The sequence below is a fragment of the Acipenser ruthenus genome, chromosome 2 (assembly GCF_902713425.1).
Source record: "Acipenser ruthenus chromosome 2, fAciRut3.2 maternal haplotype, whole genome shotgun sequence".
Lineage (NCBI taxonomy): Eukaryota > Metazoa > Chordata > Actinopteri > Acipenseriformes > Acipenseridae > Acipenser > Acipenser ruthenus.
Window position 1 is genome coordinate 105,783,857 of NC_081190.1, and position 16,253 is coordinate 105,800,109.

Sequence of the window (16,253 nt, forward strand, 5' to 3'; positions counted from 1 at the left end):
TGTGGGTAAAGAAGGAAAATAAGAACATAAAAACATACGAAAATGTATGAAGAGGAGACCGTTCGGCCCATCTCAGCTTGTCGGGTTTCTGGTAGCTGACTGATCGCAGAATTTTTCTCTACATTCTTCACTTGTAGCAGCACTGAGAGGCTGTGACTGAGGGCTGCTCTCCACCTGCATTCTTCACAAGCAGCAGCACTGAGAGGCTGTGACTGAGGGCTGCTCTACCTGCGTTCTTCACTAACAGCAGCACTGAGACGCTGTGACTGAGGGCTGCTCTCCACCTGCGTTCTTCACTAGCAGCAGTACTGAGAGGCTGTGACTGAGGGCTGCTCTCCACCTGCGTTCTTCACTAGCAGCAGCACTGAGAGGCTGTGACTGAGGGCTGCTCTACCTGCATTCTTCACTAACAGCAGCACTGAGAGGCTGTGACTGAGGGCTGCTCTCCACCTGTGTTCTTCACTAGCAGCAGCACTGAGAGGCTGTGACTTGAGGGCTGCTGTCCACCTGCATTCTTCACTAGCAGCAGCACTGATACCCTGTTTACACTACTAGCCAGTGGCAGCTGATCATTAAGGGCTGAAAGGACTAATCCCCACCAGGGACATATTATTCCAACGCGTTAACTTAAAACGCTAATATTCATTTTTCTCTTACCATCAATTAATTTCATTCAGTCCCTTTTTTAAATTTACAGCAAAGGTGAACCATTTATAATTTTTTAAATGTGGGTATTAATAACACCAAGAACATCTTTTAATAGTTTTGTAAGAATAGGATCAAGAGAGCATCATGTAATAGCTCATATGTTGAACTAGCTCTGTCAGTCCTGTAAGGTAATAAAAAAAGCCCCCATAGTAGCCATGCTGGAGTCCTCCTTAATAGAAGGGGTCTGTGGAATCTCATTTCTGATGTCTAGTATTTTATTTTTAAAGAAATGTAAGAAGTAAGCATGACATTGGGTAGAAGAATTCGGAGTCGGTTCTAGTCCTTCTAAGAACCGGGTTACCCGATTCCTGGAAAGGGTTAATTACACCGTTTTTGCCCATAAAGCACTATAAACTAATGCACACGTGTTTGTGGCTGTAGGTCGAAATAATCACATTTGAAGGTCGTTGTACGTCATGGCCGGAGCAGGAGAGAAGGGAAGGGAAGGGAATGCAAGCCAGCTGACCGCACGCATTTCTGTGTGTTCTGCTTTCACATTTTTTAAATGGTCAGTTTAAGAAATAAACTTTGTTCAACAGCTGACCCTGCTTTAGTACAAAGCTCACGCTACATACTGTTTTACATAATGGTAACGTTGCTCTTAAATTACTGTGGCTGATTATCTGGCTGAAGAGATATTAACTATAGAATCTTGTGCAATTAAATCACTTCCTGACAGTAAACAATGTAACAAAATCTACTGGGATGCAAGACGCAACGATTTGACTGGTGAAAGATAACATTGGTTTATTGGAGTTCACAAAGGCAACTTTTTTCAGCTTCAGTTTAATTCTTGCTCTTTTTGCTGCATTACAGCCCTTCATTAATTACATTAAGTTTTCAGGGCATTTTGTTAAAGACACAAACCTTAAGTGTATTTGTATTTGTTGCTGTTCTTGTTGTACATTTCCTAAACAACTGTTCATTTTAAGCTACTTTTTTTTTTTTTACACAACAGTACTCACACGTTTGGTCACCATCACAACTGTTGCAAGAAACTGGGGTTCATGTATTCTGCTGGGGTTGATATACCTGATGAAGACACGTTGTTTGTTTTACAACTATGTCCTTTTTTTAGATCAATAAGGAGATTTTGATTAAGAATATAAACGAGCAGGAGTCAAGTATTTAAATCTCTTTGAAGCAAAATGATGAATGTCGTTTGGTAAGCCATTTAAATATAGTTTGGCTGAAAGAAATTTGAATGCTTGCATTACTGTAGAGACTTTCATTGTGTGTGTGTGTGTGTGTATGTGTGTACAATGCCTATAGAAAGTCTACACCCCCTTGAACTTTTTTCACATGTACTACATGTACTACATTTTTAAAAATGTGGATGTTTTCTCTATTTTACTCCAATCTACTTCTGTTAGTCTCTGTTTCAGACCTTCATAGTTTGCTTTTCTAAAATTGTAAACCTTAGCTTTAGTCATTACTTTGGGGATTTTAAAAAACACTTCAAATGAGACCATGTTGTGGTCTGTTTGCCAATGGCTCTCTGACCTCTGTTTTAGTTATTCTGTCTTCGTTATTTGAAGACTAAATCAAGGCATGCCTCCCCTCTAGTCGGTGCCTTGACAAATTGCGTTAGGAAGCAGTCATTTGTCATTTCCACCATTTCAATTTCGTCCGTCGTGCTCCCCACCGGGATTTCCCATTTTATATGGGAGAAGTTGAAATCCCCCATTAGTATGGCTTCTCCTTTTCAACACACATTTCTAATGTCATTGTACAACAGATTATTTTGCTCGGCGTCTGAATTTGGCAGTCTATAGCATGCTCCTATTATTATGCCCCTGAATTTTTGTCCATTATTCTGACCCATATTGATTCGGCGTTGTTTTCTTTGTCCAGATTTAACACCTGGGCTTCAAGACTATTTTTTATGTATAGCGCTACCCCTCCACCTCTTCTGTCCTGCCTGTCTTTCCTATACAGTGTGTACCCACTAATATTATATTCGTCTCCATCACTCTCAGACAACCAAGTTTCTGTAACACCTATCACATCGTATTGACTTGTTAGTGCAGTAGCTTCAAGTTCTAACATTGTGTTTCTCAGACTTCTAGCATTAAGATAAATACATTTAATAGCTTTCTTTCCTGAGTTGTTGCCTTTGTTTTGATGTGGTCTCCCTTCTTTTTTTGTTTTCTCCCCCCCTTCCTTTCTAGTTTAAATGCTTCTGGACCTCCTCAAGGATTCTTTCTCCGAGTAGATCTATATAGATAGTCCTTGTTGTAGAATGTGCTCCAATGTTCAAGAAAGATGAAGCCTTCCTGTGTGCACCACGATTTCAGCCATGCATTTTGATTTTGTATTTCCAGCTGTCCATATGGTCCTTTGCAAGGTGCCGGCAGTATCCCAGAAAATACCACAGTTTTGGTCTTGTCTTTTAATTTCCTTCCTAGCTCTCTGAATTTGTTTTGCATGGATCTTGGCCTGTCTCTTCCAATATTGTTTGTACCGATGTGGACGACTACTACTGGGTCATCTCCTGTTCGTTCTAGGAGCCTGTCCACGTTCTCAGTGATGTGCTTGACAGAGGCTCCTGGAACTGAACTTGCTGTGTTTCTCAATATGGAGTCCCCAACAATCATGACCTCCCTTCTTTTTGCTGCCTGGCCAGCACTGTTTATAGGGTCCTGGATGTTGTTCCTTTCGTTCTCTTGATGTTGGTTTTGGTCATCGAAATTTTGAAGTGGCTCAAATTTGTTGGATGTTTGGATTTCTGGTGGCTGTGTTTGACAAAGTTTCTTTTTTTCCCTGCTTCTACCTATCTGAACCCAACTGATTCGACCCTCTTCCATCTCCCTGGTGGCTTTCAGTCTGCTAGGGGTGCAGACTTTCATGAATTGTGGGTGTGTCAGCTCCTCAAGCTCCTGTTGCTGTCTCATTTCCTCCAGCTCCATTTCTAGCACACTTACTAGTTTAAGCAAGTCCTGGATTTTGCATCACTTTAGACACTCTTGGTTGAGCTCTGTTGGGTTTTCTCGGATTTCCCACATTGTCACAGTTGTCGGATTTCCCACATCATGCAGTTGTCACCCACTATGACAAAATCCACATTCCACTTCTTAAAAATTCATTGAAAACAATGTCCTCAGCCTCCTTTCATCTGGCAATGTTGATTGTGCCTATTCCCAAAATCATGCTGCTGTGGTCTGGTCTGCCCATTTTCATTTTTATGAATTTATTCTTTCAAAAAGCAAACTAACTCTAAAACGTCTAACCAGCATTCAAACCCTGATGTATTAAATTAATCAAACATGTCTAGAGCTGATTAACTCAATTCGGGAATTCGGGAAAATAAAGATGACTGTGCATAGCTTCATTGATCATCTGTACCGTGACCTGCCATTGGTTGTAGAAGGCTACGGCAATGTAAAAAAATAAAGACAATTATTAAAGCTCCAGAGGGTTGTTTTGTGTGTTCATTTCTTGTACAGTGCATTATTACATTAAATTTCATGTGCAAAACCTTTGAGTTTGGAGTCACAGGTGATAGTTTGGATTTGAAAAACAAGTAACAATTTTAGCAAAATTGCCAGTTCTTTTTTGTTTTCTTAAACTATAATTTTCTTTTAAAACATAGTATAACTTTAGATCAATATAAATTAGACCAGACAACAGACACTAAACACCTATTTTTTGTACCACATTTAAGTTTGAAGCTAACTTAAATAAAAATCTATTGATTGGCCCAACAAATATGTAATTTCTTACTGATACTTGATAAGAAATAATAAAAAAGACCAAAAACTATTTCAGTTAGTTTGTTTTAGTTTGGCATTTCTCAGTGCTGGCAGGATGCAGACAGCTGATTTCTCTCCCTGTCTACTCCATAGTTCTTGCAAGCTCGACGATCGCAGGTACTCTTGATTTACCTTCCATGCTGCTGATGCTCTTCTCTCTGTCTCTATGATGTCACGTGTTCCTCTCACTCATAAAGAGGCATGGCTTGTATGCATCAGAAGAAGGGCTGAGGTTATTGAAAACGAAGGCAAAGGGTGGTCACACCAAATATGGATTTGATTTAGATTTTTCTTCTGTTCACTCACTTTGCATTTAGTTAATTGATAAATATAATCTATTAACATGTCTATTTTTGAAAGCATTCTTACTTTACAGCATTTTTTCACACCTGCCTAAAACTTTTGCACAGTACTGTATATCCTCCTTTTTTATAGATTTCTCTAACCTTCTTTCTCAGCTTCTCTTAGAAGCAAATAATACGTTAATTGTTGGAGGCTTTAATATTCACATAGACCTTCCTTTATATCATTGATTGATAGCCTAGGTTTTGCAGCCTGTCCAGTTTCCAACCCATATTGGAGGACACACTCTTGATTTAATTTTATTGAGAACAGGAGTAGCTTTTTCTGATCATTGTTTAGTATCTGCTAAACTTATAATCCCTAGACTGACTTCCCTTGTGCGTGATAAGTTTATCTCCTTTTGCCCAAAGCAAAATCACTCTAGCAGTCCTTGCTCCATGTCTCGCCACCTCTATGAGTTTGACTACATTTCCCGACGATGTAACAGAGATTTTATAACACCGCTTTAACTAAAATTGCAGATGCAGTTGCCCCAGTTACCACTCATTTAGAATGTAGGACCATCCGATGTAGCTGGTATACCACTAAGTTAATAGCATTAGAGATATTACAGAGTCATAAACTGTAAAGGGCACTAGTTCTGCTGCTCAATCGTTGCCGTCTTGTCATGACTTTGCTGCAGACTTTCAGAATATAATCTTCTTAATTCGAGGTAGTGTGGTTCTTGGCTCCTCCTCAGTATGCAATGAGCTTGTGGCGGAGTCTGAGTTGTTGGTGATTACCCGTCAGTGCCTGTTTAGCTTTATGGAAGTTTTTCAGGCTGAGGTTTTAGGGCTACTTGAGGCTGCGCGAGCCATACCTGCCCTGTGGACCCTTTGCCATCCAATATAGTCTGTCAATGTGGGACTGAACTTGCGCCATGTCGGACTCAGATTTTACATTTTTCGTTAAGAACAAGCACTGCCCCACTGGAATTAAAACAGGCCATCATAAGACTTGTGTTGAAAAAGGCTGGAGCAGATGGGGCTGATTTATCAAACTATCGCCACATCTTTAATCTACCATTTCTCTCTGTTACTTGAGCATGTGGTCTATATCCAGCTCTAAAAACACATAATGGCCAATAATCTATAAGATCCTTGTCAATCTGGATTTCGGCAGGGACACAGCACTGAAACAGTGCTGGTCAGGGTTGTTCATGACCTGCTGATTGTGGGTTGGCTTCAGCGCTCATCCTGTTGGATCTACGGTATAGGCGGCTTTTGACACGGTTGACCATGACATACTGCTCGTCGTTTAAGGACTTGTATAAGCCTTGACAACTCAGCAATGTAATGGTTTTAGTCACATGTGACAGGCAGAACACATTATGTCAGTTTTGTAGGTCAGGATTCTGAGGTAGACTGTGTATCATATGGAGTTCCACAGGGTTGTGTTCTGGGTCCGCTACTCTTTAGCATTTATTTGCTGCCACTTGGATTGCTGATACATCAGCACGGGATGTTCTACCATTCCTATGCTGATGATACTCAGCTGTATATCCAGAGTTGGCAGGGAGGATGGTGTTACTAGTGGCTCATTAGCAGCCTGTCTTATGGACATTCATGGCTGAATGACCTCCAACTTTCTTCAGCTCAATGCTAGCAAGACAGAGCTACTTGTTGTTATCACAAAAAAAGCAGCTAACCAACTTGGACGCTTTTATGCTTAATTCAGCTGGCTGCAAGATAATATCTTCATTTAATGAGGAGCTTGGGGGTCACCCTGGATAGTGATCTTAGACTGGAGAAGCATATCTCTTTGGTGGTTAAGTCTGCTTTTCATCACCTCAGAAATATTGCCTGTGTATGCCATTCTTAAATCAAAGGGATGCAGAGATTCTGTGTTATGCTTTTATAACCTCTAGGCTTGGCTACTGTAATGTGTTGTATGCTGGACTGCCTAATAAGCTTATTCATCATCACTGATTAGTGCAGCATGCAGTTGCTAGAGTCTTGACAGGCAAGGACCGTCGAGAGCATTTCTCCCCAGTGCTAAGGGATCTGCATGGTTGCCGGTCCGCATACGAATTACATTTAAAACTAGAGTTGCCAGCAACTTTACAGCTTCGAGTACCAGTACCAGTAACAGTACCAGTACCAAACACTTTAGCAAATAGTGCAGAATGCCAATACCAGTACCAGTACCAAACACTTTAGCAAGCAGCGCAGAATGCCAGCACCAATACCAAACACTTTAGCAAATAGTGCAGAATGCCAGTACCAGTACCAAACACTTTAGCAAATAGTGCAGAATGCATACATGGGTTACTATACTGTATGTCTTCCATAGTAACAATGACCCTATCTGCACTCTCTCAGGAGTTATAAGCCAGTTTTACATTTGACCTTTAGTAGAGGTCAAAGGTCACAGGCAATGACATTTTTTGATAGAGAGCATACATGGGTTACCATATGTGTTCCTAGTAACCATGGCCCTCTCTTCACTCTATAAGGAGTTATTAGCCAGTTTTGTATGTTGATGATGTCATCCAATGTGGCCACCATGTTTTTTTATTGTAGCAGCTTCCCTTTACCAAATCTTAAAGACAACCATACTAGGGTCATGTGTGCCAATTTTTGGTTCAATCGGACTAGTGGTTTGGGAGAAGAATATCTTTGTAGTTTGTGGTTATGGCGTCTGTACCATGCGATTTTGACGTCATGCAGCATGGCCGCCATACCACACAACCTATCAGCTTCTTACAAACACCAGTTAATCTTGGACTATCCCTCAACAAGCATACCAACTTTCAGCACTCTGCAATAAGTGGTTTTGGAAAGACACATTTTTACATTTAGATGCAGTATCAGCTCACAACTGTCAAGAAGCTGTGGTCCACACCAATACCCAGTGAGAAGTAGCTTGGATTCCAGCTCATTCCAGCGTATGGGGAAGTTGTATGTAAAGTATGTTTCAAGATAAGGCCTTCCTGTGCACTATGAAAACTTTGTAATTTACTTTCAAAATACTTTTGTAAGGGGTTTATGGCTTTTGAATCAGGGTATTAGGTGTTCTGTACTTTTGCTTTCATTTCCTTATTTTTTCTTTCTTTACATTTTTCTTTTTAACTATTTCTTGAAATATGAAATAGTTCTTCACTAAAATATGAGCTGCAGAATTGGAACTGTACACTGACACCTAGCAGTATTTTCCAACGTCCCAAAGAAATTGAGCTTAATCGTAACAATATTTCCCTGCATCTTACCAGCATGCATAACTGAAGAAATATGAACCAGAGAGACAGAGAGCGTAACATATGTGTCAGATGTCAGGGCAGCAGTGTGGAGTAGTGGTTAGGGCTCTGGACTCTTGACTGGAGGGTCGTGGTTTCAATCCAAGGTGGGAGACACCGCTGCTGTGCCCTTGAGCAAGGTACTTTACCTAGAGTGCTCTAGTAAAAACCCAACTGTATAAATGGGTAATTGTATGTAAAAATAATGTGATATCTTGTAACAATTGTAAGTCGCCCTGGATAAGGGCGTCTGCTAAGAAATAAATAATAATAATAATAATAATAATGCTCCTAGGCGACTGAGCAGTCAATTATATTTACGTTCCACAATTCATCTGGGTTACCTTTGAATAATTAGAAATACAATGGAGTGTTTTTTTGTTTTTGTTTTGTGACATGATACATGATTCTACAATAATTAATCAGATTAATCACTGTATAGCATTTATTACTGGTAATTACACAGGTAAATTACTGGTAAATATCAAAATAATTACCTGGAGTGCAATATGTTTCTTCACCTCATTTTTTCCATCATGTTCTTCTGTCAGTCAAATCTGAAATGGAGATGAGCTCTTAGGTTAAAACTTATATCTCTCATTGTCACATTGAAACGATGACGATTTGATGAGGTAAATGTGGACCATTAAAATGTCATGGCATTGTCATGTACTGAATTCAGGTCACACTACTGATATGTTATATCTATTGAAGTATATTTACATATTGAATTACATACCGCTTTGTAGTTTTCCATATAAGTAACGAAAAACTGAAAAAAATTGAAATGTGACATTTTGAAATCTAACATGAAATACTGCACTTCTAGACTTTTACTTCTATCTAGACAATATAATTTTGTTATTACATGATGTTAAATAAAATATCTAAATTATGTTCATATAGTTTTATTTGTTATTATGTCTCAATCTTTAAATTATAGGTGATGCAAAACTTTTGGCCATAGCTGTATACTTTTCGGAAAATATTTGTCAGACATGGGTAATTTCTTTCTACATGCTGTGGATGCAGACTCTTATTTGGTTCTAGTACTATCATTACATTTAAAAAAAACATAAATGGCAAAAAGAATACATTACATAAATATCGCTTTTTTTACTATAAAAGTTTTTAGTTTAAAAGTTACTGCCACACAAGTTTTGGCTTCTTTGACAATGTTGGGCACTCTTCTGATACTGTGCCTCACTTTTCTTTGGTATCAGTTGCTTGAAAAGTCCTTTCTCGCTGTTGCTGCTGACACTGTGATCCCCTTATAAACAGCTACTGAAACCAATCTGGCAGCTGGCCCTCCAGTGTTGTCTTTTGCCCATTGTGTTCTATATCCACCAGAAATTGGCATGCATTCTAAGCAGTGAAATACTGCCCCAGAGTTATTTTTTAAGCCTTTGTTTGTGTTTAAAGCCTGCTCAGAATTTTCATTGTAGATTTCTTTACCTCTTCTTGGAACCAGTGGTTTACATTGCAATTAACACTACTTTTCTGTATACCTGTCGTACTGTTCCTGTTCTAGTTTCTGTACTTCGTTTTATGTTATAAAATTGGAGGCTTTCACCCTACAACTAAATGTAAAACAGAGCAACTCTGTTTAAATTACCCCAGAAAAACCAAGCTTAAAATGCAGTACTGGTTTGCTTCGCTGATGGAAATAGCCTTAGTTACAGTAAAGACCAACCATTGGTTTTATGGGAAGGATTGGCCAGTAGTGTTTAGTAAACACTAGATTATGTTGCAAAGTAGGAAAATGATCCACCTGATCAAACCAAGCAGGACTTACATAAAAAACTGGTTTGAGCATGCTGGCCTGCTGTGTTCTTTGTCACTTCTCTATGCAGTACATAAAAAAGAGCTTTTACATTAACCCTGTAGTAACATATGGAGTATATTTTATGTTAGCACACTCAAGCATAAGGAGTTAACAATGTAGAAAAGGTAATTAAAAAATAAAAAAAAGTAATGGAGATGGCCATTATGAACTTTTACACTATTTGTACTCTTTTGTAACTTAAAAATAATTTGCCAGCATGCTTTATTCATTGCCCGTACAGGTTGATTGCAACGTAACCAATATTTTCATCACATTTTTATTCCATCAGTCAACAGGAACAGAATTAACAAAGGGGCTACAGGTCAGCAGCAAAAGCCCCCCAGATGATGAGAACGGAGGCAGCAACCGCATGCCTCCTGGATGTGGAGGCGACAACAGCAGCACTGAAAGACCCCCGGGCGGTGAACTGGCATCCCCAGCATGCCGGCAACCCCAGGCAAAGCAGAGCCGGCGACACCAGGTGAGGCAGAGCCGGCGACCCCAGGCAAAGCAGAGCCGGCGACACCAGGTGAGGCAGAGTCAGCGACCTGTCGTGGAATTCTAAATAAAAGGAAGAGAGACTGCGAGTTCCAAACACACAGGCCATTATTTCTTAAGTTTGCAAACTGAAAACACTCCCAACACACAGGGTGCTAGATAATCATCGAGCAGTGTTTCAACATACAGAGTTAGATCAGTTTCTTATATACCTTAAAACTGTCAGCAAGGCAGAGGGTTAGCCAATGATGATTCAGATATTAGCATATAAGGAAAAACAACTTATAACTATGCATACCTGGCATATAGCTAAGCAAGCAGATAACAGGATGGGTGGTTTGGGTGTACGTACAAAGAAACACGTCTGGCTCATCATGTTATCTTCACAGCCACAGTGTAGGCATCTTGCGGTTCCTTGTAACAAACTTTATCTTAGGCAAAGCATACAAGGTTATGCAAGCAAGGTTATAGGAGTGCAAAATGCCAGTACATTATGTCGAGCCAATTCTATTTTTCTGTAACATTTCTATTACAGACCCCAGGCAAAGCAGAGCCAGCGACACCAGGTGAGGCAGAGCCTGCAACCCCAGGCAAAGCAGAGCCGGCGACACCAGGCAAAGCAGAGCCGACGACACCAGGTGAGGCAGAACTGGCAACCCCAGACAAAGCAGAGTCGACGACACCAGGTGAGGCAGAACCGGCGACCCCAGGCAAAGCAGAGCCGGCGACACCAGGTGAGGCAGAGCTGGCAACCCCAGGCAAAGCAGAGTCGACGACACCAGGTGAGGCAGAACCGGCGACCCCAGGCAAAGCAGAGCCGGTGACACCAGGTGAGGCAGAGCTGGCAACCCCAGGCAAAGCAGAGTCGACGACACCAGGTGAGGCAGAGCCGGCGACCCCAGGCAAAGCAGAGCCGACGACACCAGGTGAGGCAGAACCGGTGACCCCAGGCAAAGCAGAGTCGACGACACCAGGTGAAGCAGAGCTGGCGACCCCAGGCAAAGCAGAGCCGGCGACACCAGGTGAGGCAGAGCCTGCGACCCCAGGCAAAGCAGAGCCGGCGACACCAGGCAAAGCAGAGCCGACGACACCAGGCAAAGCAGAGCCAGCAACCCCAGGCAAAGCAGAGCCGGCGACACCAGGTGAGGCAGAGCCGGTGACCCTAGGCGAAGCAGGACAGGCAGCAACCCCAGGCGAAGCAGGACAGCAGGCAACCCCAGGCGATATAGACCAGCAGGCAACCCCAGGCAAAGCAGAGCCGACGACACCAGGTGAGGCAGAGCCGGCGACCCCAGGCAAAGCAGAGCTGGTGACCCCAGGCAAAGCAGAGCCGGCAACCCCAGGCAAAGCAGAGCCGGCGACACCAGGCGAGGCAGAGCCGGCTACACCAGGTGAGGCAGAGCCGGCGACCCCAGGCAAAGCAGAGCCAGCAACCCCAGGCAAAGCAGAGCCGGCAACTCCAGGCAAAGCAGAGCCGGCGACACCAGGTGAGGCAGAGCTGGCGACCCCAGGAAAAGCAGAGGCGGCGACACCAGGTGAGGCAGAGCCGGCGACCCTAGGCGAAGCAGGACAGGCAGCAACCCCAGGCAAAGCAGGACAGCAGGCAACCCCAGGCGATGTAGACCAGCAGGCAACCCCAGGCGATGCAAAGCAGACGCCCCTGAGCAGAGCAGGCATGGCATCCCAGAGCGGAGCGGGCATGGCATCCTTGAGCAGAGTGGGCGTGGCATTCCTGAGCAGAGTTGGCATGGCATCCCTGAGCAGAGTGGGTGTGGCATCCCTGAGCGGAGCGGCTCCAGCATCCCCGGACGGTGCAAGGCAGGCATCCCCGGGCGGTGGCGCTCAGGCATCCCTGGGCGGTGGCGCGCAGACATTCCCGGGCAGTGCAGGATGTGTATCCCCAGGTGGTGCAGGACATGCAGCCCCAGGTGGTGCAGGACGTGCAGCCCCAGGTGGTGCAGGCTCGGCAGCCCTAGGCGGTGTATGACAGGGCAGGAGCAGTCCCTCGGGAAGCGACGGCAGGTACAGACCCTCGGAAGGCGACGGCAGCAGTGGACCCTCGGAAGGCGACGGCAGCAGCGGACCCTCGGGAGGCAACGGCAGCAGCGGACCCTCGGGAGGCAACGGCAGCAGCGGACCCTCGGGAGGCGAAGGCGGCAGCTGGAGGTCCACTTCTCCCCCTGGTGATGGAGTCAGGAACAGTTGTGGTGCTGGGGTTGGCCACTCTGGCAGTGGCTGCGGCGGTGCTGGCCCTCTTCGTGGAAGCAGCGGCTAGGCTGTTTTCCACAGTGCTCTCCTCAAAAGCCTATACAATGGTTGCTGAGGAACGCCAGCATCATGTCCTGGTCCTTCCTCGGTTGAAGGGAGAGGCAGCTCCTGCTCTTCTCTCCCTGGTGGTGGAGGTAGAGGTAGCTCCTGCTCCTCTCCTCCTAGCTCTCGGGACGGCAACAGTTGTACCCCCTCTGGTGGCGGAGGCAGGAACAGCGGCCCATCTCCCTCTGGTGGCGGAGGTAGGAACAGCGGCCCGTCTCCCTCTGGTGGCGGCGGCAGGGGTGGAGGTAGAGGCAGCTCCAGCTCCTCTTCCCCTGGCACTGACGTTTCCCACTCTGGCACTATGGGCCATGGTACCATTTCCTCCCACTCCAGCTCTGGAGAACACTGCAGCTCCTTCTCCCACTCTCGTGGTAATGGCAGGATCTCCTTCTCAGGCCGGCAGGATGGCGAATGCTCCACCACTTCCGATTCTCGAGACGGCATCAGCTCTTCTTGGTCGCCCCTCTCTAACACTGGAAGCAGGACTAAGCAGTAGGCTCCCTCTGGCGGTGGAGGCAAGAACTTCAAGCCGTCTCCCTCTGGTAGTGGAGTAGAGGCAGTACCATCTCCTCTCCTCTGGATGGTGGGGTTGGAAACAACAGTTGTCTCCCTCGTATGGCGGAGATGTGTCCCATAGTCCATCTCCTTCAGCATCCCCAGGTGGTCCATCTTCGGCATCCCCAGGCGATCTGGTTTCACACCACGGGCGGTCTCCTTCAGCCGGAATCAAGACCAGCCCATGATTTCCCTCTAGAGAGGGAGACGGGTATAAAAATCCATCTCCCTCTAGGGGCGGAGATGGCCACAACAGTCCATCTCCCTCTGGTGTCGGAGAATCAACCAGCAGGGCGTCTTCTCCTGGTGACGCACAACATGACGTCCTTCCCTGCCATCGGCGGCTGGGACAGCGAGACATCTCTCCCTTGCGTCAGCAGTGGTGGAAACAACAAGATGTTTTCCCCTGGCATCAGTGGTTGGGACAGCGAAACGTCTTCCCTGGCGTCGGCTACAGGAACAGTATACTGTCTTTCCCAAGCAACGGCAGCAGGGCCATCAAGACGTCCTTCCCGGACGACAGTGGCGGCCACAGCAGGTGGTTTTCATGTGGCGACGGAGACAGGGACATCAGGCTGTCTTCACCTGGCAGTGGAGACAGGGACAGCAGGCTGTCTTCACCTGGCAGTGGAGACAGGGACAGCAGACAGTCTTCACATGGCGGTGGAGACAGGGACAGCAGGCTGTCTTCACCTGGCAGTGGAGACAGGGACAGCAGACAGTCTTCACCTGGCAGTGGAGACAGGGACAGCAGACAGTCTTCACCTGGCATTGGAGACAGGGACAGCAGGCAGTCTTCACCTGGCATTGGAGACAGGGACAGCAGACAGTCTTCACCTGGCAGTGGAGACAGGGACAGCAGACAGTCTTCACATGGCGGTGGAGACAGGGACAGCAGACAGTCTTCACATGGCGGTGGAGACAGGGACAGCAGGCTGTCTTCACATGGCGGTGGAGACAGGGACAGCAGGCAGTCTTCACATGGCGGTGGAGACAGGGACAGCAGGCAGTCTTCACATGGCGGTGGAGACAGGGACAGCAGGCAGTCTTCACCTGGTGCCGGAGGCTAGAGTGGGAACGGCAAACAGACCTCCTCCAGCGCTGTAAACAGTGGGGCCTCACCTTTTCTCACTGGAGACAGCAGAGCTTCTCCCTCTTGCGCTGGGACCTGGTGCGGCTCCCTCTCCATTGCTTGGTCCGGGTAGCGAGACGTTGAGTGATCACCCAACCCAAAGTCCAGGCACCACCATCGGAGTTCATTCTCTGGCTCTTCCCTCATAGGTGCTGAATGCTCAGGCCCCCCCCCCTCTTGAACGCTGGATATATATAGAAAGTCTACACCCCTTTCAAAATTCTCACCTTTTGTTGCCTTATAGCCTGGAATTAAAATGCATTAAAATAGTTTTTTTTTCATTTATCTACACATCCTGCCCCACAACTTACAAGTAAAAAAATATTCTAGAAATTTGTCGAAAATTAATTAAAAATAAAAACTGAAATAGCTTGTTTGGATAAGTGTCCACCCCCCTTGTAATAGCAATCCTAAATTAGCTCAGGTATAACCAATCACCTTCAGAATCACACACCAAGTTAAGTGGCCTCCACCTGTGTTAAATTGTCGTGATTCACATGATTTCAGGATAAATTCAGCAGTTCCTGTAGGTTCCCTCTGCTGGGTAGTGTTTGTTTAAAGCCTGTTTTTGTGTTTGTCTTTTTGGTTGGCCATCGTGCCTTTTTATTTGTGTTTTGTTAATTAAAATATTTTGGTTTCACTGCACTTTCTGTCTCTGAGTCTTCCCTCTGCTGCTATCCTGCCACACATGTATATCAGTCTAACTGGGGTTATGTTATTTTGTCTGATTACAGGTTGACAAAATATGACACAATTAAGCCTCCTAAAAGATTTGCTGCACATGGTCCTAATGACTGTCTGGCATTGAGCAAATGTTTACAATAGTTTTTATAGAAGCGGTATAGAAATATGGGAATGCAGCCTTCTTTGATACAAAAAATGCAGAAAGGGCCTGTTGAATTATGGATTTAGGGGGAACCCTGCCATTAATATCATGAAGGTGTAAAATATGGAGGATGGGTTTTAAAACCTGGCAGTCCCAAAGAAAACATCTTAACCACTGTGTCAAAAAATCTGACTTCTACCTAAGTTAACTTGTTTGAACTTAAAACTTCCATAGGTGGGGGGCTGTTTGTATCTCACCCAATCCCTACAGATTTCACACTTATCATCTACTGGTTAAAAATCATGGGGGTAATTCCTGCACAATGAACCACAATCTCTTATTGCAGGAGAAAACATATTATTTATCTATATTTTACTTAACATGTCATTTATTATATCATTTTCTCAGCCCATTGATCTCAGTTCTCATTCGGCCACCCATCGGTCTAAAAATAGAAGCAACATAATGTTAGAAGGTCGTGAAGTATAATAAATACTGGAAAGATACCAGAACACTTTGAGGAGTAAAGGTCACGGTCACGGTCAAGCAATGTTGTATTCATTTGTCTAGTGCTGTCTTTATTAACATGTGCAGCCACATTACTTCCAAAACTCTCACACAAGACACCATTCAGAGCGCAGATTCACTTATTCCTGCCTTTGAGCACAGACCTTAAAAGAATCACCTTCTAATGCCATCTTAATTGATTTTTTATATTTCCCTGCTATCTTTGTAGTTTGCAGTCCTTTACAGTGGTTCTGTGTTCTATGGCTCCAATATTGAGTTATTAGAATCAATCTCTATATTTATCTTTACCTGGCTTTGAGCTTGTTGGAGAATCTGCACTGAACAGCCTTGCTCATTTCATTTAAACCCAACTCTACATATATATTGAGATGTATTACTGTTTTTTTTTTTTGTTTGTTTTTTTTAATCCACTGACAGATAAATGCATAAGGTTAGTCCAGACATGGCAGGCATGTTGAAGCATGATAAACAGAGCCAGTAGAAATTGGAATGTTATATCTTTACCTTTGTGTTAAGTAATCAAAGAACAAGCCCATATC